Source organism: Chlorocebus sabaeus, chromosome 14, assembly GCF_047675955.1.
Source record: "Chlorocebus sabaeus isolate Y175 chromosome 14, mChlSab1.0.hap1, whole genome shotgun sequence".
In the NCBI taxonomy this organism is placed as follows: domain Eukaryota; kingdom Metazoa; phylum Chordata; class Mammalia; order Primates; family Cercopithecidae; genus Chlorocebus; species Chlorocebus sabaeus.
Window position 1 is genome coordinate 42,253,081 of NC_132917.1, and position 22,402 is coordinate 42,275,482.

A 22,402-nucleotide genomic window follows, 5' to 3' on the forward strand; every position below is an offset into this window, starting at 1 on the left:
AAAAAAAAAAAAAAAAGTTAGCGAAATCATGGCCAGGTGTGATGGCTGTAATCTCAGCACTTTGGGAGGCCAAGGCAGGCAGACTGCTTGAGCCCAGGAGTTCAAGACCAGCCTGGACAACATAGCAAAACTCTTGTCTCTTCAAAAAATACAAAAATTAGCCAGGCATGGTAGCATGCACCTGTAGTCCTAGCTACTGGGGAGCTAAGGTGGGAGGATCACCTGAGCCTAGAGAGGCTGACGCTGCAGTGAGCCATTATCATGCCACTGCACACCAGCCTGGGTGACAGAATGAGACCCTGTCTCAAAAAATAAATAAATAAATAAATAAGTTACTGAAATCTTGATACCAAACCCAGACAGTATAAGAGAGAAAAACTGTAGGCCAATCTCACTTAGAAACACAGATGCAAAAATTCTACATAAATTAGCAAATGTGATCCAAAAATGCATTTTAAAATAAAAATAAAAAGACAAGAATGCCAGCTGTCACCATTTCTCATCAGTACAACTCTAGAGGGTTTAACCACTGCAGCAAGACAAAAGTATTATAAAGGTTGCAAAGACCGTCTTTATTTCCAGATAGTATCACTGTTTACATTACAACAAAAACAGACCCTTTGAATTATTAGAATAAATGAAAAGTACAGGTGCTCTTTGACATACAATGAAGTTAAATTCCAATAAACTCATCATAAAATCAAAAAATCTTAAATTGAACCATCATAAATTAGGAATAGTCTATACTGCTACAAGTAAGATGAAGGTACAAAATCAACTATACAGCTACATCGGCATAAATTGTAATTTTTATAAAGGATATAATTAGCAATAGCAACACAAGTTATAAGGCACCTAGATATAAATCTAACAAAAGATATAAAATAATTTTTAGATGAAAATCATAAAACTTTAAAGACATTAAAGAATAGTAGAGTAAGTGAAATTATATACTATGTTCATGGATAATAAAAATAAATAATGTAAAAATGCCAACTCTCAGGCTGGGCACAGTGTCTCACGCCTGTAATATCAGCACTTTGGGAGGCTGAGCTGGGTGGATCACGAGGTCAGGAGTTCAAGACCAACCTGGCCAAGATGGTGAAACCCCGTCTCTACTAAAAATAAAAAATAAAAAAAAAGCTGGGCGTGGTAGCAGGTGCCTGTAATCTCAACTACTTGGGAGGCTGAGGCAGAGAATTGCTTGAACCTGGGAGGTGGAGGTTTCAGTGAGCCAACATTATGCCACTGCACTACAGCCTGGGCGACAGAGCGAGACTCTATCTCAAAAAAACAAAAAAGCCAACTCTCCAAATTAATCCATAAATTTAATGCAAAAAATTTTAGTGTAATGTGATCAAAATTCCCAAGAAGGGTTTTCATGGAAATTAATAAGCTGATTATATTTCAGTAATTAAGACAGTATAGTGTTGATGCTGGAATTAATAGGATGGTGGGCTGGGCCCAGTGGCTCACACCTGTAATCCCAGCACCCTGGCAAGCCGAGCCAGCTGGATCACCTGAGGTCAGGAGTTGGAGACCAGCCTGACCAACATGGGGAAACCCCGTCTCTACTAAAAATACAAAAACTGGCCAGGCGTGGTGGTGCGCACCTGTAATCCCACTCACTCAGGAGGCTGAGGCAGGAGAATCACTTGAACCCAGGAGGCAGAGGTTGCAGTGAGCCAAGATCGCGCCATTGCACTCCAGCCTGGGTAACAAAGCAAGACTCTGTCTCAAAAAAAAGCAAAACAAAACAGGATAGTGGACCTAGAAGTAGATCCGCATGCCCAAAGAAACAAGATATATGGCAAATGAGGCTCTTCAGATTAGTGAAGTACATACTGGACTATTCTGTAGTGCTAAGGAAAGTGTTACCCACATGAATAAAATTAAATTCCTCACATAAATAATTATAGGTGGACTAAAGACTCAATTTGAAATGTAAAAGTTAATTATTTATAAATATATTTAAAACTTTAAAGAAAACTTGAAAGAATCTTTATAATCTTGGAGACAATGTCGGATGTTTTCTCAGATAAGTTAAAAATCACACCAATCATAAAGAAAACAATTGATAAATTTGTCTGTTAAAATGTACAGCTTCTTCCTTTAGCTGCCTGACTGCTGCCATCATGGGTCGCATGCATGCTCCCACGAAGGGCCTGTCCCAGTTGGCTCTGCCCTATCTCTGCAGCATCACCACTTGGCTGAAGCTGACATCTGATGAAATGAAGGAGACTTACAAACTGGCCAACAAGGCCTGACTCCTTCACAAATCAGTGTGATCCGGAGGGACTCACATGGTGTTGCACAAGTATGTTTTGTGACAGGCAATAAAATCTTAAGAATTCTTAAGTCCAAAGGACTTGCTCCTCATCTCCGTGAAGATCTCTACCATTTAATTAAGAAAGCAGTCACTGTTCAAAAGCATCTTGAGAGGAACAGAAAGGATAAGGATGCTAAATTCTGATTCTGAGTTTGATTCACCATTTGGCTTGATATTATAAGACAAAGCGAGTCCTCCCTCCCAATTGGAAATATGAGTCATCTACAGCCTCTGTCCTCGTCGCATAAATTTGTCTATGTACTCAAGCAATAAAATAACTGTTTAAATTTTTAAAAAATATACAGATTCTATAAGCCTCAAAACACCATAAACAAAGTAAAAATACCAGCCACAGTCAGAAAGATACTTGCAGTCAGGCATGGTAGCTCATGCCTGTAATCCAGACACTTCGAGGTCAGTACAGGAGGACTGCAGGAGTTCGAGATCAGCCTGGGCAACACAGTAAGACCCTGTTTCTGCAGATATTTTAAAATAAATAAATAAAAGAAGATATCTGCAATGTACAATCAGTACCTAGGATGTATAATCAACTATTAAGAAAAAGGAAAGTCAGGATCAGGTGCAGTAGCTCACAACTGTAATCCCAGCACTTTGGGAGGCTGAGGCAGGCAGATGGCTTGAGCCCAGGAGTTTGAAACCAGCCTGGGCAACATAGTGGGACCCTGTCTCTACAAAAAAAAATACAAAAATTAGCCAGGCGTGGTTGCATATGTCTGCAGTCCCAGGTACTCAGGAGGCTGACGTGGGAGGCTGAGGCTGCAGTGAGCCATGGTCACATCACTGCACTCCAGCCTGGGCAACAGAACAAGACCTTGTCTCAAAACAAAAAAAAAAAGTGGGAGGGGGCCAGGTAGAGTGGCTCTCACACCTGTAATCCCAGCGCTTTGGGAGGCAAAAGTGGAAGGATCGCTTGAGGATCGAGACCAGCCTGGGCAACACAGTGAGATCCTAACTCTACAAAAAATGTTTAAATTAGCCAGGAGTGGTGGTAAATGCCTGTAGCACCAGCTACTTGGAAAGCTGAGGCTAGAGGATCACTTGAGCCCAGGGCTTCAAGGCTGCAGTGAGCTATGATCATGCCACTGCACTTCAGTCTGGGCAACAGAGTGAGACTCTCTCAAAAAAATGTGTGTATATATATATGTATACATACACACACACAAACACACACATTAACACACAAATTTGGACACAAATGTTTATAGCAGTCATAATAATCAAAAAGTAAAAACAATACAAATATTCAACTGATGAATGGGTAAACAAAATGTTGTATAACCATACAATATATTATTATCCAATCATAAAAGGAATGAAATACCACATGGATGAATCTTGATAATAAACTAAGTGAAAGTAGCCAGACACAAAAGGATCCATGTTGTATAACTGTATTCATATGAAATGTCCAGAATAGGCAAAGCCATGGAGATAGAGAGCAGATGGTTGTCAGGGTATGCGAGGAGGGGGAACAGGGTATGACTACTAACAAGTAGGTTTCTTTTTGGGGTGATGAAAATGTTCTGGAATACTGATGATAGTTGTACAATGTAGTGCAACATAAAAGCCACCAAATTGCATACTTGAAATGGTAAATTTTGTTATGTGAATTATATCTCGAATTTTAAAAAAGGAATAGACAATACAAACAACATGCAGACAAATGTTTTTAAACATTATGCTGATCAAATGAAGCCAGACATGAGGCTGGGTGCAGTGGCTCATGCCTGTAATCCTAGCACTTTGGGAGACTGAGGTGGGAGAATTGCTTTAGTCCAGGAGGTTGAGGCTGCAGTAAGCCATGACTGCACCACTGCACTCCAGCCTAAGTGACACAGCAAGACCCTGTATCTCAAAAATAAAAGAAAAAGAAAAAAAGAAAAAAGAAAAAAGCAAGATATATTTCATATCTACCAGATTAGCAAAATGTTAAAGTCTGACGACATGTAGAAATGGCAAGGATATTGAGCAACAGGACTTCTACTCACTACTGTTAAGAATATAATTCAGTAGAACTACTCTGGAGAGCTATTTAGCAACATCGAGGAGAGATGTGCATACTTTTCAATACAGCAACTCCAATCCTAGGTAGATGCATTAAAGAAAGTCTCCTACATGTGCACTGAGACACGAACAAAACTATCCATTGCAGCACTACAGTAATAGCAAAATTTCTATGAACAAAAGAACAAATAAATCAATGCCTACTACATTACAGTTAAAATGCAAGGGCTACGGCCATAGAAATCAAACATGAACATGAAGTTGAACTAAAAAGGCAAGCTGTGGACTCCATTGATTACACCATTTATAAAAACAGTTTATGTAAAACAATTCTCTGAGTACATAATCATATATTAAGTGTATTTTTAAGTATATGGGAATAACATCAAAGTCAGGAGAGTGCCACTTTCTGTGGAAAATGAAGGGATTTCACTGGGAAAGAGGTACTCAGTACCTTGAGTACCAGGAGTCCTTTTGAGACAAGGACTCATGCTGTCACCCAGGCTGGAGTGCACTGGCACGATCTCAGCACACTGCAACCTCTGCCTCTTGGGTTCTCGCAATTCTCCCACCTCAGCCTCCCCAGTAGCTGGGACTACAGGCATATGCCAACACGCCTGGCTAATTTTCGTATTTTTTGGTAAAGACAGAGTTTCACTATGTTGCCCAGGCTGGTCTCAAACGATTGACCTCAGGTGATCCACCCGCCTCAGTCTCCCAAAGTGCTGGGATTACAGACTTAACGATATTTTTTGAGACGGAGTCTTGCTCCGTCGCCCAGGATGGAGTGGAGTGGCGCAATCTCAGCTCACTGCAAGCTCCGCTTCCTGGGTTCACGCCATTCTCCTGCCTCAGCCTCCCGAGTAGCTGGGACTACAGGCGCCCACCACTACGCCTAGCTAATTTTTTTGTATTTTTTAGTAGAGACGGGGTTTCACCGTGTTAGCCAGGATGGTCTCCATCTCCTGACCTCTCGATCTGCCCACCTCAGCCTCCCAAAGTGCTTGATTACAGGCATGAGCCACCTCGCCTGGCCCTCAACGATATTTGTAATGTTCTGTTTCTTGAATTGGGTAGTAGGTAAACAGGTGTTCATTGTGTTATCATCTATTGTTTTTTATATGCCTGAAAGACTTTATAATGACTTTTATGCATGATTTCCTCTTCTACCTTTGTAAAGCATGTGTTGGGTTTTCTTTGTTTTTTTGGTTGTTGTTGTTTTGAGACAGAGTCTTACTCTGTGTCTCACTCTGTCTCCCAGGCTGGAGTTCAGTGGCACGATCTCAGCTCACCGCAACCCCGGCCTCCCAGGTTCAAGTGATTCTCCTGCCTCAACCTCCTGAGTAGCTGGGACTACAGGCACGCGCCACCATGCCTGACTAATTTTTGTATTTTTAGTAAAGATGGGTTTTCACCATGTTGGCCAGGCTGGTCTCTAACTCCTGACCTCAAGTGATCTGCCTGCCTCAGCCTCCCAAAGTGCTGGGATTACAGGAGTGAGCCAGCATGCCTGGCTGTAAAGCATATGTTTCCTTTATTTCACAGATTGACTTGTTCTGCTTCTTAGGTTTTTGATAGATGTAGTCAAGAAAAACACATTTTGATTGGCATAAGGAATTCGGTTTTTAAATATTTAAATTTTGCTTTATTTTCAATACTTATATTAGAAAAAAATTCTTCAGAGCATTTGCTGTAATGGCTTAGCACCCACATTTAAATAAATTATTCAGGTTAGGCCGGGCACGGTGGCTCATACCTGTAATCCCACCACTTTGGGAGGCAGAGGTGGCTGGATCACTTGAGGTCAGGAGTTCGAGACCAGCCTGGCCAACATGGTGAAACCCCGTCTCTACTAAAAATACAAAAATTAGCTGGGTGTGGTGGCACACACCTGCAGTCCCAGCTATTTGGGAGGCTGAGGCAGGAGAATAGCTTGAACCCGGGAGGCAGAGGTTGCAGTGAGCCAAGATCGCACCACTGTACTCCAGCCTGGGGGACAGAGCGAGACTCTGTCTGAAAAAAAAAAAAAAAAAATTATACAGGTTGATTGAGAAATAGGGGCAATTTGTTTTAAAAGACCATTGTATATTGTACTGTCAGCTAATAAAACTTAATTTTTATCTTTCTAAGGGCTGAAAAATTATGCTTTTTCACTTACTTGGTTCCAAAATGACATATATAACAATAAGTATCAATTATAGTCAATTTGGCCCTTAATTTGATACTTGAGATGTGACTCAAAGTTCCCCACACATCATTACAAAGATGGAGCTGCTGCTGCACAAAAAGAAATGGAGTTTCTGGGCTGGGCGTGGTGGCTCATGCCTGTAATCCCAGCACTTTGGGAGGCTGAGGTGGGTGGATCATGAGGTCGGGACTTTGAGACCAGCCTGGCCAACATAGTGAAACTCCATCTCTACTAAAAATACAAAGATTAGCTGAGTGTGGAGACCCATGCCTATAATCCAGATACTTGGGAGGCTGAGGCAGGAGAATCGCTTAAATCCAGGAGGTGGAGGTTGCAGTGAGCCAAGATCACGCCATTGCACTCCAGCCTGGGCGACAGGGCAAGACTCCGTCTCAAAAAAAAAGAAGAAGAAATGGAGTTTCTGCTGGGCATGGTGGCTCACACCTGTAATCCCAGCACTTTGGGAGGCCAAGATCAGTGGATGACCAGAGATCAGGAGCTTGAGACTAGCCTGACCAACAGGACAAAATCCCATCTCTACTAAAAATACAAAAAAAAAATTTGCCAGGCATGGTGGCGTGCACCTGTAATCCCAGCTACTTGGGAGGCTAAGGCAGGAGAATCACATAAACCCTGAAGGCAGAGGTTGCAGCGAGCCAAGATCGCACCATTACATTCCAGCCTGGGCAACAAGAGTGAAATTCTGTCTGAAAAAAAGGAAAAAAAAGGCTAGGTGCAGTGGCTCACACCTGTAATCCTAGCACTTTGCGGAGCCAAGGTGGGCGGATCATGAGGTCAGAAGTTAGAGACTAGCCTGGCCGATATAGTGAAACCCTGTCTACTGAAAATACAAAAATTAGCTGGGCATGGTGGTGTGCATCTGTACAGTCCCAGCTACTCAGGAGGCTGAGGCAGGAGAATCGCTTCAACCCAGAAGGCAGAGGTTGCAATGAACCAAGATCACACCACTGCACTCCAACCTGGGTGACCGAGCGACACTCCAGCTAAAAAAAAACGAAAAAGAAAAAAAGAAATGGAGTTTCCGCCAAGCACACAAGTTCTGTGATCTGACCTGGGCCAATTCCCCTTGGCCACATTAAGTTAGTCACTGGACTTTTCTATCACCTTGCCTGTAACCTAAGATACTAATAACCTAAGAGGGTTTTGTATGAATCAGGCAATTTATGTCACTGGTGGGCATGAGTGGGGAGTGTCAAAATATTTATTTTACCTACTCCCATCAACACACATAAGGAACTGTGCACAATGCAAAGGTGCTCACAAGATGGCATGCAGACTGTGGTCTTACTATTTCAGAGAGTTTCATTTAAATGGAAGAAAATGGAGGTGTTTCCATTTTCTTCCAAATGCATTATGACATCATATTATGCAAACATATCCTTAGGGATCACAAATAATGACTCATTATAAGTAAACGAATAAAGGGGTGGATAAAATTCTGCCATGAAGTCTCTTATAAGAAGAATTTTATAAAAGTCAAAATCTTAATGCTGGCTGGGCACAGTGGCTCACGCCTGTAATCCCAGCACTTTGGGAGGCTGAGTTGGGTGGATCACTTGAGGTCAGGACTTTGAGACCACTCTGGCTAACGTGGCAAAACCTCGTCTCTATTAAAAATATAAAAATTAGCCAGGTGTGGTGGCACGCACCTGTAGTCCCAGCTACTCGGGAGGCTGAGGCACAAGAATCGCTTGAACCCAGGAGGTAGAGGTTGCAGTGAGCCAAGACTGCCACTGCACTCCAGCCTGGGCGACAGAGCAAGACTCCGTCTCAAAAAATAAATAAATAAATAAATAAAACTTGCTGGGTGCGGTGGCTCATGGCTGTAATCCCAGCACTTTGGGAGGCCGAGGGGGGGCAGATCATGAGGTCAGGAATTTGAGACCAGCCTGGCCAACATGGTGAAACCCCATCTCTGCTAAAAATACAAAAATTAGTCGGGTGTGGTGGCATGCACCTGTAATCCCTCGGGAGGCTGAGGCAGGAGAATTGCTTGAACCCAGGAGGCAGAGATTGCAGTAAGCTGAGATTGTGCTATTGCACTCCAGCTCTGGGCAACAGAGCAAGCTTTCATCTTGGGGGGGAAAAAAAACTGTTTGGCCAGGCATGTTGGCTCACACCTGTAATCCCAGTACTTTGGGAGGCTGAAGTGGGCGGATAACCTGAGATAAGGAGTTCGAGATCAGCCTGGCCAACGTGGTGAAACCCATCTCTACTAAAAATACAAAAATTAGCTGGGTGTTGTGGTGCATGCCTGTAATCCCAGCTACTCGGGAGGCTGAGGCACAAGAATCGCTTGAACCCAGGAGGCAGAGGTTGCAGTGAACCAAGAGGGCGCCACTGCACTCCAGCCTGGCAACAGAGCAAGACTCCATCTCAAAAGAAAAAACAAATAAATATATTTTTAAAACTGTTTTGAATCCAAATATTATGTTTTGATATACCTACCAACTCTAATTTTTAAAAATATATACTAATCTTTAACAGAAAATTTACATTGCTACTTTTTCTCATATACTTTGTATTTCCATTCTGCTTCCCCCACTTAATTTTGCCCTGATACATTTTTTAAACATTTGTCAAATTTTATCAAATCTCACACTTAAGTTTTATACACTACATGTAATTTTCACCTAAAAACTTTTGTTGTAAAACAAAAAGAGAATTAAATATGGACAAATTAAAGAGAACACATAAAGCGGAAATCTTTTGTTCTGATGAATCCTCTGAAAGCAATAGGTTTGGGAGGAGCCAGCCTGCCTTACTCCAGTGGCAGCTGACCCAATGTACACAATTTCTGCAAACTAATCATAATTAGACCAGGCTACACAAGGGCAAGGAAGCCACCTTATTTTCTCTCTTCTCATCATTGTGTCCTTAGCACACAGTACACAGGTGTTCAGTATATTTGCTGAACAAACTTCTATAACCAAGGTTTAAAAGGACCTACTATAATATATTTTTATGAGTGAAATTTTGTAAACACCCCATTACCTTTCTCTGAACAACAAAAAAATAGGCTTATAATTTAACTGTTTAAAATTTCCTTGCTACTGGGTGCGGTGTAGTCCCAGCTACTTGAGAGGCTGAGGCGGGAGGATAGCTTGAGCCAGGAGTTTGGTGATGCAGTGAGTTATGATCACACCACTGTACTCCAGCCCGAGTGACAGAGCAAGCCTCTGTGTCTTTTTTTCTTTTTTTTCTTTCCTTTTTTTTTTTTTTTTGAGATGGAGTCTTGCTCTGTCACCTAGGCTGGAGGAGTGCAGTGGTGCAATCTCAGCTCACTGCAACCTCCCTCTCCCAGGTTCAAGTGATTCTCGTGCCTCGGCCCCCTGGGTAGCTGGGATAAGAGGTGCACACCATTATACTTGGCTAATTTTTTCATTTTTTTGTAGACACGTGTTTTCGCCAGTTGGCCAGGCTGGTCTCGAACTCCTGGCCTCAAGTGATCTGCCCACCTCAGCCTCCCAAAGATCTGGGATTACAGACATGAGTTGCTGCGACCAGTCTGAGACTCTGTCCCTTAAAAAAAAAAAAAAAAAAAAATCCTGTGGCTGTAAATTGTGTCAAATTTTTTCATTAAGTTACCACTCCAAGTATTAATAGGATGTAATTGATCAAAACATGAATATTACAAAATTCAGTATAAAATTAATAAAATAAGGCCAAGTGCACTGGCTCAGCCTATAATCCCAGCATTTAAGGAGGCCAAGGTGGGTGGATCACCTGAGGTCAGGAGTTTCTGAGACTAGCCTGACCAACATGGTGAAACTCCATCTCTACTAAAAATACAAAATTAGCCAGGTGTGGTGGCACATGCCTGTAATCCCAGCTACTTGGGAGGCTGAGGCAGAAGAATCACCTGAACCCGGGAGGCGGAGGTTGCAGTAAGCTGAGATCGTGCCACTTGCACCCTAGCCTGGGCAGTAAGAGTGAAACTCCGTCTCATATAATAATAATAATAAATAAAACAGTAAAATTCTATTGAAACCATTTTTAAATAAAATAAGACAGTTTTTTAAAAATTTTGCAATTATTCATGTCTCTTCATCCATTACAAATTTTACAACCAGGCCGGGCAGTGACTCAAACCTGTTATCCCAGCACTTTCGGAAGCTGAGGTAGGACGATCGCTTGAACTCAGGAGTTCGAGACCAGCCTGGGCAACAAAGAGAAACCCAGTCTCTACCAAAAAAAAAAAATACAAAAACTTAGCCAGGTACAGTGGCACAGGCCTGGAATCTCAGCTACTTGAGAGGCTGAGGTGGGAGGATTGCCTGAGACCAGGAGGTTGAGGCTGCCTTAGGCTGAGATCATGCCACTCCATCCTGGATGACAGAGCGAGATCCTTCTCAATAAAAATTTTAAAAAACAAAAATTTTTGAGACAGAATCTTGCTCTGTCACCCAGGCTGGAGTGCAGTGGCACGATCTCAGCTCACTGTAACCTCTACCTCCTGGGTTCAAGAGATTCTCATGCCTAAGCCTCCCAAGTAGCTGGGGTTATAGAGGCACACCACCATGCCTGGCTAATTTTTTTTGTATTTTTAGTAGAGACGGGGTTTCACCATGTTGGCCAGGCTGGTCTTGAACTCCTGGCCCCAAGTGATCTGCCAGCCTCAGCCTCCCAAAGCGCTGGGATTACAGGTATGAGCCACCATGCCTGGACAAAATAAAACATTTTTAAAAAGCAAAGAACTGATAATCATATAACTTTGCAAAAGAATTTGTTGCCCATTATTAGAGTCATTCACTTTCACACTTCTTCAAAAGTACTGCTTAAAAAGAAATACTTAGATCAAAAGGTTTCCAGTGACTTCTGAATACACTAGTTACTCTTCTGCTTAAAGGCAGAAAGGGACGATACATTGAAATATTTCAATACAAATTTTTCAATACTATATATATATACACATATATATATACACACATATACTTTTTTTTTAGATGGAGTCTTGCTCTGTCACCTAGGATGGAGTGCAGTGGCGCAGAGGCGCAATCTCAGCTCACTGAAACCTCTACCTCCCGAGTTCACACCATTCTCCTGCCTCCGCCTCCTGAGCAGCTGATCAATACAACATTTTTATTAAATATTTGTATCGGGGTTGGGCACGGTGGCTCAGGCCTGTAATCCCAGCACTTTGGGAGGCCAAGGCTGGCGGATCACCTGAGGTCAGGAGTTCGAGACTACCCTGGCCAACATGGCAAAACTCTGTCTCTACTAAAAACATAAAAATTAGCCGAGCATGGTAGCACCTGTCTGTAACCCAGCTACTAGGGAGGCTGAGGCCAGAGAATCGTTTGAACCCGGGAGGCGAAAGTTGCAGTGAGCTGAGATCGCGCCATTGCACTCCAGCCTGGGTAACAAAGCAAGATCCCGTCTCAAAAAATACATCTATATATATTTTGAGTAATCTCTTTCATGCACATCCCACAGGGTTTATATACCCTGAGACAACGCACCTCAGTAAGGTTCTGGATGAGTGAGAGGAGTGCTTTTCATTTGTAAAGTGAGAGTTGGAATTGTGAAAGGAGAACCTGGAGCCTTTACCACAGGCACGTTCTGAGGCCTACTTGTTTTATAGGTGTCCACATTGACGTTGAGGACTTGGAAACTGGTGCCTTTAAAACCATGGTTCTTAGGCCGGCACAGTGGCTCACGTCTGTAATCCCAGCATTTTGGGAGGCCGAGGTGGGCAGATCACAAGGTCAGGAGATCGAGACCATCCTGGTTAACATGGTGAAACCCTGTCTCTACTGAAAATACAAAAAAAAATTAGCCGGGCGTGGTGGCGGGTGCTTGTAGTCCCAGCTACTCGGGAGGCTGAGGCAGGAGAATGGCATGAACCCAGGAGGCAGAGGTCGCAGTGAGCTGAGGTCATACCACTGCACTCCATCCAGCCTGGGCGATAAAGTGATACTCTGTCCAAAAAAAAAAAAAAAAAACATGGTTCTCAAATTTTGGGGCCTCAGGACCCCTTTACACTCAACAATTCCTAAGGATCTAAAGGAGCTTTTGCTTTATGTAAATTACATCTGTCAATATTTATCATATTATATATTAAACTAGAATTTTTTTAGATGGGGTCTCACTACGTTGCCCAGGCTAGAGTGCAATGGCACCTTCATGGCTCACTGCAGCCTTGACCTCCCAGGCTCAAGCAATTCTCCCACCTCAGCCTCCTGGGTAGCTGGGATTACAAAAGCACATCACCATGCCTAGCTAATCTTAATTTGTAGAGAAGAGGTCTCATCATATTGCCCAGGCTGGTCTTGAACTCCTGGGTTCAAGTGATCCTCCCACCTGGGCCTCCCAAAGTGCTAGGATGACAGGTCTGAGTTACCACACCTAGCCTGTCAAAGGCATTCTTAGGTAAAGCCTAAAAAAAAAAAAAATTGAGTACATGGTAGTGGAGGATATAAAAACTAACAGTTTGGTGTCACTCAAATGACATGACCTCAGAGGCCCTTCTGGGACACCCCAGGCTGTGTTAGTTCTGTCCCCCACCTGCACTCCCTTCTACAGTGGCACCATCTCACCTTCTCTCATGGATGGCTCTATGGCTACTTGAGGGCAAGGGTCCCGTCTTGGTTGTGCCTCACGAGTTACTGGGTAATATTAACACATATAACTCGCTTCCTTTCTTAAAGTGTACATCCCAGTTTCTTTCATATAAAATCATAAACTTTTAATATATTACTAAAACAGCTGTTCCTGATTTAATACAGGTTGAGTATCTCTTCTAACATGTTTGGGACTAGAAGTATTTCAGAGTTTGAAATTTTTTTTTGGATTTTGGAACATTTGCATGATACCACTTGGGCATCCCAAATTCAAAATCCAAAATGCTCTAATGAGCATTTCCTTTGAGTATCATGTCAGCACCAAAAAAGTTTCAGATTTCGGCATGTTTTGGGTTTTCAGATTTAGGATGCTCAATCTGTAGGACCTATCTCCTGAATCCCACTTTTGATCACCCATTGCCTCCCCAGCCACCAGATTTACTAAGTCAGAGTCAAGGATAGCTAAACTAACTTTCTTTAGGATAGATACAAAGAATAAAGCACTTACTAGAACCCAGAAGTACCTTGCCATCTCACAATCACCTCCAAGTAGTGAATCCTGGTATTATCCAAGGTGGAGCTCAGGCATGAATATCGTCATATGAGTGGAATAGCCAGGCTCAGTGACTCACACCTGTAATCCCAACACTTTGGGAGGCCAAGGTGGGCAAATCCTTTGAGCTCGGGAGTTCAAGATCAGTTCTAGGCAACTGAGCAAAACCCCATCTCTACAAAAATTCAAAAAAATTAGCTGGGCATGGTGAAGCATGCTTGTAGTCCCAGCTACTTGGAGGGCTGAGGCGGGAGGGTCGCTTGAGCTCGGTAGGTTGAGGCTGCAGTGAGCCAAGATAGCACCACTGCACTTCAGTCTGGGTGACAAAATGAGACCCTGTCTCAAAAAAAAAAAAAAAGAAAGAAAGAGAGAGAGGAAGGAAGGAAGGAAGGAAGGAAGGAAGGAAGGAAGGAAGGAAGGAAGGAGAGAAAAGAAAGAAAGGAAGAAGGAAAGAAAAGAAAAGAAAAAGGAATGGTATAAATGAGGGTTAAGCATCTCTGAAATTAACACAAATCAGCCAGGTGGGGTGACTCATGCCTGTAATCCCAGCACTTTGGGAGGCCAAGGCGGGCAAATCACTTGAGGCCAGGACTTTGAGACTTGCCTTGGCAACATGGCGAAACTCTGTCTCTACTAAAAATAACAAAAATTAGTCAGGCGTGTTGGCACATGTCTGTAACCCCACCTACTCAGGAGGCTGAAGCACAAGAATCGCTTAAACCCAGGAGGTGGAGGTTGCAGCGAGCCAAGATTGCACCATTGCACTCCAGCCTGGGTGACAGAGCAAGACTCTGTCTCAAATTTAAAAAACAAAAACAAACAAACAAAAACACATACAGATAGTCCTTAACTTCTAAATACTTGATTTCCCACACCAACCATAAAAGCCCCTGTTCTACCAGAACTATCATGATCAAATAATAAGTTCTAACTATTGTTTAGTACTTTGGGGACACAGAACACTCTGTAAGTCAGGGTGGTCCTCAGCGGGATCCAAGCGCATTTAGCATGGGTGGTTAGAAGACAAGAATCAGGCATCACACTTCCTGAACCTGGAAGCCACCAAATAACACAGGTACTCTCGTTAGCCCCATCTTACAGACAAGCAAACTCAGCCTTAGGGAAGGAGCATGCCTGAGGTCCTGCAGCTAGACGGTGGTAAAGTGTAAGTCCAGGCCTGGGCGGCACCACCGTTCTAAACCAGGGGTTGGCAAATGTTTCCTATAAAGGGCCAGATAGTAAATGTTTTAGACTTTTCAGGCCATACAGTTTCTATTGCAACTACCCACCTCTGCCAAAGTAGTAGGAAAGCTGCCATAAACAATATGTAAAAGAATGAGTATGGCTGTGTTCCAATAAAACTTTATTTATGGACACTAAAATTTGAATGTCATGTAATGTTCACAAGTCACAAAATAGTCTTTCAATTTTTTTTCAACAGTTACAAAATGTAAAAACCATAACTACTCGTAAGGCTGAGACAGGAAGAGCCTTTAAGCTCGAGTTCAAGACGAGCGTAAGCAGCATATTGAGACCCCGTCTTAAAAAAAAAAAAAAAAAAGTAAAATCCTCTTTTTTTTCTTTGAGATGGAGTCTTGCTCTGTTGCCCAGGCTAGAGTGCAGTGGCGTGATCTTGGCCCACTGCAGCTTCCGCCTGGGTTCAAGCAATTCTTGTGCCTCAGTCTCCCTAGTAGCTGGGATTACAGGCATGCACCACCACGCCCGGCTAATTTTTGTATTTTTAGTAGAGACAGGGCTTTGCCATGTTGGCCAGGCTGGTCTCGAACTCCTGACCTCAGGTGATCTGCCCGCCTCAGCCTCCCAAAGTGCTGGGATTTCAGGCATGAGCCACCGCACCCCTCCAAAATCTATTATTTCATACTTCAGGGGCTGCACAAAAACCAGGCAGTGGGCGTGAGTTCGTCCGCAGGTTATAGTCTGCCCACCCCAGCTCCAGACTCCCACTAGTCCTGCAACAAAGTGTGTGGGGGATGAGTAGAGACCCTTGTCATACCATGAGGCCAAGGCTCACTTGGCTGATTATAACAATATCTTTACCCAGAAAAAGGGAAACCCTGACACCACAGCCTGGACCAACAGGACGTTTAGCTGCCCGAACCCAGGACTCAAGGAAGTCCTTGACCATCCAGGAGAAACCAAACACCAGTACCAGAGGCTTTGTGAGCTAGCCAAGAAACCTACCCTGCATCTCTTAACTGCAGTCCTAACTGGCCTCACTGGCTCCGCCCTTGCAGGACCCTGGAGTCTACACTCCACGCGCAGACCAAAGTGATCTTTTAAAATGAAGCCAAATTCTCTCTTCTCCTCAAAACCCACATTCAGATGTAAATCCAAAATCCTTACCAAATGGCAAAAAGAAAACAAACCTAAATCCTTTTAGTCGGTGCATCTATAAGGCGCTTCATGAGCTACACGCCCCTGCCTTCCCCCCCAATTCCCCACCATTCTCACCTCTCTCGGTTTCCTTCCTGTTGCTCCAATTGACCAAAGACAAGTCCGCCTTGGGGATTGGTTTGTACTTCCTCTTCTCTATGCTTAAAACTCTCTCACCCAGCTATCTTCCCAGGTGCCTCCTGTATCCCTCCAGGACCTTATTCAGGCATCACCTATGACAGAGGCCTTTCCTAATCATGGCACACACTTACACTCTGCACACCCCTTATTCTGACCTATTACTTCATAACACTTATCACCCTTGGTTTTTCTTGTTGTTGTTGTTTTTTTCTAATCCCATGAAAGATAAATTACACTGTGTTTTTTCTTTAGAGATGGGATCTCACTATGTTGCCCAGGCTGGCTTCAAACTCCTGGACTCAAACAAACTTCCTGCCTCAGCCTCCCAAACAGCTGGGACTACAGTGTTACAGACATATTAGAATAGGTGGTCCTTGAAAGCAAGGACTTCGTTTTATTCACTGCTATATCCCCAACACCTAGAACAGTCCTAAATACATAGTTGTTGCTCAATAAATGTTTGTTGAATTTAATGAATACATGAATAGGGAGCCATAAAACCAACTTGCAATTGATTTTTAATAATAGAACCTACAGATCGGGCTTAGTGGTTCATGCCTATAATCCCAACACTTTGGGAGGCCAAGGCAGGAGAACTGCTTGAGGCCAGGAGTTCAAGACTAGAATGGAAACACAGAGAGACCCTGTCTCTACAAAAGAAATGTTAAAATTAGCCAGGCAGTAGGCCATGTGCAGTGGTTCACACCTGTAATCCTTGGGAGGCCAAGGTAGGTGGATCACGAGGTCAGGAGGTTGAGACCAGCCTAGGCAACATGGTGAAATCCTGTCTCTACTAAAAATACAAAAATTAGCTGGGTCTGGGCATGGTGGCACACGCCTGTAATCCCAGCTACTCGGGAGGCTGAGGCACAAGAATCGCTTGAACCCAGGAGGCTGAGGTTGCAGTGAGCCAAGATTACACCACTGCACTCTAGCCTGGGCAACCGAGCGAGACTCCATCTCAAAAAAAAAAAAAAAGAAAAAAAACACTGTGCGTGGTGATGGTTGCACAATCCGGTAAAAATATCCCAAAAACCACTTATGGTATGTGAATTGTATCTCAATAAAGCTATTCTAGGCCAGGCGCAGTGGCTCACACCTGTAATCCCAACACTTTGGGAGATGGAGGTACATGGATCACTCAAGTCTAGGAGTTCAAGACCAGCCCGGGCAACACAGCAAGATCCCATCTCTACAAAAAATACAAAAATTAGCCGGGCATGGTGTTGTGTGCCTGTAGTCCCAGCTACTTGGGAGGCTAAGGTGGGAGGATCACCAGAGCCAGGGAGGCAGAGATTGCAGTGAGAGGAGATCGTACCACTGCACTCCAGCCTAGGTGACAGAGCAAGACCCTGTCTCGAAAAAAATTAAAATAAAAAAACAGCTGTTCTATTTTTTAATTATGTTATTTCCAGATGTTTGCTATTAAATGTGCTATTAAATGTGTTATTAATTAATATAGGATCCTATTCATTACTAACTGCATATGATGATGGTTATTATTATTAATAAAGAATAGTTCTGACTTTCATATTTTAGAGGGAAATTTGGCAGTATCTATCAAAAAATGTTCAAAGCACAATCCTTTTAACTCAGCTATTTTCCACTTTGGAATTTAGCCTAAATACATACTCACACCAATTTGCAAGGATATATGGAAAAGATTGTGCTCTGCGCCAATGTTTGCCCTTTTGAAAAATTAGTATCAAACTAAACATTTCTCAGCAGAGTAGGTGGGGGCATGGGAAACAGAGCCCAGGGCGCCACTGACCCACTATGTGAGTCTGGACGTATTGGATACACTACCTAAATCTCAGGCATAAAACTGGGTAACAGCACTACTTCATAGGACTGTAATGAGACTTAGATGACAAAACACATGTCAGTAGTCAATAAATATTGACTGTTACAATCATTACTATTATCATCAGAAGAGACATTTATTAAATGAATTATGGCCCATCTATGCAATGGAGTCCCATACAAATATTTAAAGAATGGGGGAGATCGATAAGAACTAATATGAAAATAGTTTCTTTTCTTTCTTTCTTTTTGAGACAGGGTCTTGCTCTGTCACCCAAGCTGAAGAGCACTGCTATTATCACGGCTCACTGCAGCCTCAACCTTCTGGACTCAAGTGATCCTCCTACCTCAGACTCCTGAGTAGCTGGGATTACAGGAGCACGTCACCACACCCGGCTAAATTTTGTAGAGATGGGATTTTGCCATGTTGCCCAGGCTGGTCTCGAACCCCTGAGCTCAAGTGATCCTCTCGCCTCAGGCGTCCCAAAGTGCTAGGACTACAGGCCTAAGCCTCCGCTCCTGGCATGAAAAGAGTTTCAAAATGTATCATTAAGTAAAAAAGGCCAATTGGTGAACAAGATCATAGAACAATCCCAATTACATATTTAAAAGAGAAAATCTGACTGGGCGCTGTGGCTCACGCCTGTAATCCTAGCATTTTGGCAGGCCGAGGCAGGTGGATCACCTGAGGTCAGGAGTTTGAGACCAGCCTGGCCAACATAGTGAAACTCCGTCTCTACTAAAAATACAAAAATTAGCTGGACATGGTGGTGCACGCCTATAGTCCCAGCTACTCGGGAGGCTGAGGCAGGAGAATCGCTTGAACCCAGGAGGCAGAGGTTGCAGTGAGCCGAGGTCGTGCCACTGCACTCCAGCCTGGCAACAGAGCAAGACTCCGTCTGAATAAATAAACAATAAAAGAGAAAATCTGTATGTGTACCTATATGTAATTGTATATACTTGCATGTGTTTGTGTGTGTGTGTGTACATGCACATGTGTATATATGTTAATATGTTAATGGAAAGTTTCTCAAAGAATACCCAGAAACTGGGTGATGGGATTGAAGAGATGGGGCAAGTTAACTTTTCACATTTTAACACTTTTTTTTTTCCAATGAAGACAGTTTTAATTTTACAAATATAAAAAGAATAATGTTGAAAATAACTTGCTTACCAAAAAGTAGGGAAAAAAAAAAAGCACTTTTGTTAGAGAAAGGGCACTGACAAAAGAAAGTTTCCACTGAATTCTAAAATTGGCAGCAGCCTGTACACATTAAAAGAAACAGTCTACTGTGAAAGAACAGAATTTAACTTAGGTTCTGGGTTATGTTGAATCCTATCAGAGATCTAGTAATTACTGACTTCTGAAAATATCCACCTTATCTGCACAGTAAAAGCACTAAGACTTTCATCTTCAGTTTCAAATATTACTTTTTATTTTTAAACACTTAAAACCTATTGGATTTATACAGTATTGAACTGAAAGGCGATCGAAATAATATAATTGAAATTTAAATTTCCATCACCTGGTGTTTCACTTTGATCATTTAATTTTTTTTAACTGAAGATTAAAATAACACTACAAGAAATTTTAACATTTTTAAAATCTCCTCAAATTCTCACCACTACAACACAAAGCAATACCAATTAAAGATCAAATTCCAACATGAAGCAACTTTCAGAAAAAAATTTCTAAAGAGCAGATCAAAATTACAGCAAGACTTTGCCTGCTAAAGAGCTTTAAATCTCAAACAAGAACACTTCAGCTGAGACTGACTGAGGGGACAAAATCTAGGCAAAAGGGACCCAAAAATAAAAGGGACCACTACTTTATAACTGACCTTTCAGAAGTCACAACTTTTCAAAGGCAGCCAGCAAAGAGCATCTTTTTGTTTGTTTGTTTGTTTTGAGACGGAGTCTCGGAGTCTCGATCTGTCACCCAGGCTGGAGTGTAGTGGTGCAATCTCCGCTCACTGCAAGCTCCACCTCCTGGGTTCACACCATTCTCCCGCCTCAGCCTCCCGAGAAGCTGGGACTACAGGCACCCGCCAAATTTTGTTTTTGTATTTTTAGCAGAGATGGGGTTTCACCGTGTTAGCCAGGATGGTCTTGATCTCCTGACCTCGTGATCCACCCACCTCGGCCTCCCAGAGTGCTGGGATTACAGGCGTGAGCCACCATGCCCAGCAAATGCTTAGTCATTTTAAAAAACAACTTGTCTATATGTTAAAATGCCAAAAAGTACATTAATCTCCTTGGCAGTGTCAGAATAATACTCAGATGTTACTAGAAGGCAAACTGCCTGAAAAATCTAGTTTATCAAGGGAGATTGTGAATGTGTTCACTATTATCTTTAACAGCTGAGACAGTCCTCTCAATGAGGACTAAACTCAGTTGTAAGTAAGGAAAGACGTCTACGATCCTTCTCCCACCAACATGCTGGAGATCCCTCTTCCAGAGTCTCCTCCCCACAATATCCCCAAATGGGAAGCAGATCCTGTAGAAAAAGAACTGGATTCAGGCTTATTGTGTGTGAGTCAAAGTAGTCAAGCAAGAGGGACCCCAATGCCTATAGGCCCTAGCACAGCTTCACACAATAAATACCTCACACACTCTCCTAGTCCTGGGAGGTGAGCTGTCATTAATGACAATAACATCCACATAATTCACCTGAATCCAGTCACTTCTCACTGTATCCACTGCTATTCCCTTAGATCAAGGTCCACTTGCTCTCAGCTGCCAGGTCTCTCCACATCTGCTGTTGACCCTCCCTTCATTCTCTACCCAGTGGTGTTTTTAAAACACGTATCATAGTTTTCCTCTGCTTAAAACCTTCCAAAGGCCTCCCTGTCACACTTGGAAGAAAATCCAAACTCCTTCCCATGGCACATAGGCCCTGCCTGATAGGCCGCATTGCCTTCCAACTTCATCTACCCTTAGAACAAACTATAGCCCACATGGGCCTTCCTTCTGTCCAGTAGACAAGCCCAGTCCATTGCCATCTCAGTGGCATCTTTGCATTAGCTGCTCCCTCTGCCCAGAACACTCCCTTCCCTCTTCCCAAGGCTGCCTCTTTCTTACACTCAGGACTCAACTCACATCACCTTTCACAATCTGAAATTCTTCTTATTTGCTTACTGTGCTGTCTGCTACTATCACCACTAACTGCCCAGCTCCAAGACAGCAGGAACCCTTTGTAGGAACCTCTGTGCCCATAGTGTATGGCACAGCACCTGGCATGATCACAGGAGCTCAAGAGTTGATGAATGGTTAGAATTCACAATTATTGGTCGGGCACGGGGGCTCACTCCCGTAATCCCAGCACTCCTGGGAGGCTGAGGCAGGTGGATCACGAGGTCAGGAGTTTGAGACTGGCCTGGCCAATATGGTGAAACCCCATCTCTACTAAAAACACAAAAATTAGCCAGGTGTGGTGGTGGACGCCTGTAATCCCAGCTAGTTGGGAGGCTGAGGCAGGAGAATCACTTGAACCCAGGAGGCAGAGGATGCAGTGAGCTGAGATTGTGCCACTGCACTCCAGCCTGAGTGCAGGCTTTTTTTTTTTTTTTTTTTGATGGAGTCTCGCTCTGTTGCCCAGGTTGGAGTGCAGTGGCATGATCTCTGCTCACTGCAAGCTCCGCTTCCCAGGTTCACACCATTCTCCTGCCTCAGCCTCCCGAGTACATAGGACTACAGGTGCCCGCCACCATGCCTGGCTAATTTTTTATATTTTTTATAGAGATGGGGTTTCACCATGTTAGCCAGGATGGTCTCGATCTCCTGACCTCATGATCCGCCTGCCTCAGCCTCCCAAAGTGCTGGGATTATAGGCATGAGCCACCACGTCCGGCTCACAATTTTTTTTTTAATCATTATGCATTTTTTCTCAACAAATAGATAGTAAAAGTGCAGCTACTATGTTTTAGGCAATTGCAGTTTTCTTTTAATGGGGTCCTAAATTAGAAAACAAAGTATTTGCAACTCACATCATAAAAAGAGCTAATTTCTTTTTTTTTTTTTTTTTTTTTTTTTTGAGATGGAGTCTTGCGCTGTCACTCAGGCTGGAGTGCAGTGGCATTAGCTCACCTCACTGCAACCTTAATATTTTTTTTAATCTTTAAACTAAGAAAGTCATTGACAAAATGAGAAAAAGGTATAAATATCTTACTTTTAAAAGCAAGATAAATGACTCCTCAATATATGTAAAGATACAAAATCTTGCTCAAAATAAAACAAATTAAAACTACTGGATACCATTTTTCAGTTTTCAGCATAGTAAAGATCAAACACTTTGTAAGAGTATGCAGAAACATGCTCTCTCCTATATTGTTGGTGGGAGTATAAATTGATAGAGTACAATCTTTTTGGAGAGTAGTTTGGAATTA

General features: G+C 42.9%; 1 protein-coding gene and 1 pseudogene across 2 annotated transcripts in view; one reads left to right on the forward strand and one right to left on the reverse strand.

Moving 5' to 3' along the window:
* The window catches only part of KCNG3 (potassium voltage-gated channel modifier subfamily G member 3), a 73,063-nt gene that overhangs the window by 43,289 nt on the left and 7,372 nt on the right, over positions 1-22,402 (reverse strand). The window lies entirely within an intron of this gene.
* LOC103220399 (small ribosomal subunit protein uS15-like) lies at positions 2,136-2,577 on the forward strand (annotated as a pseudogene).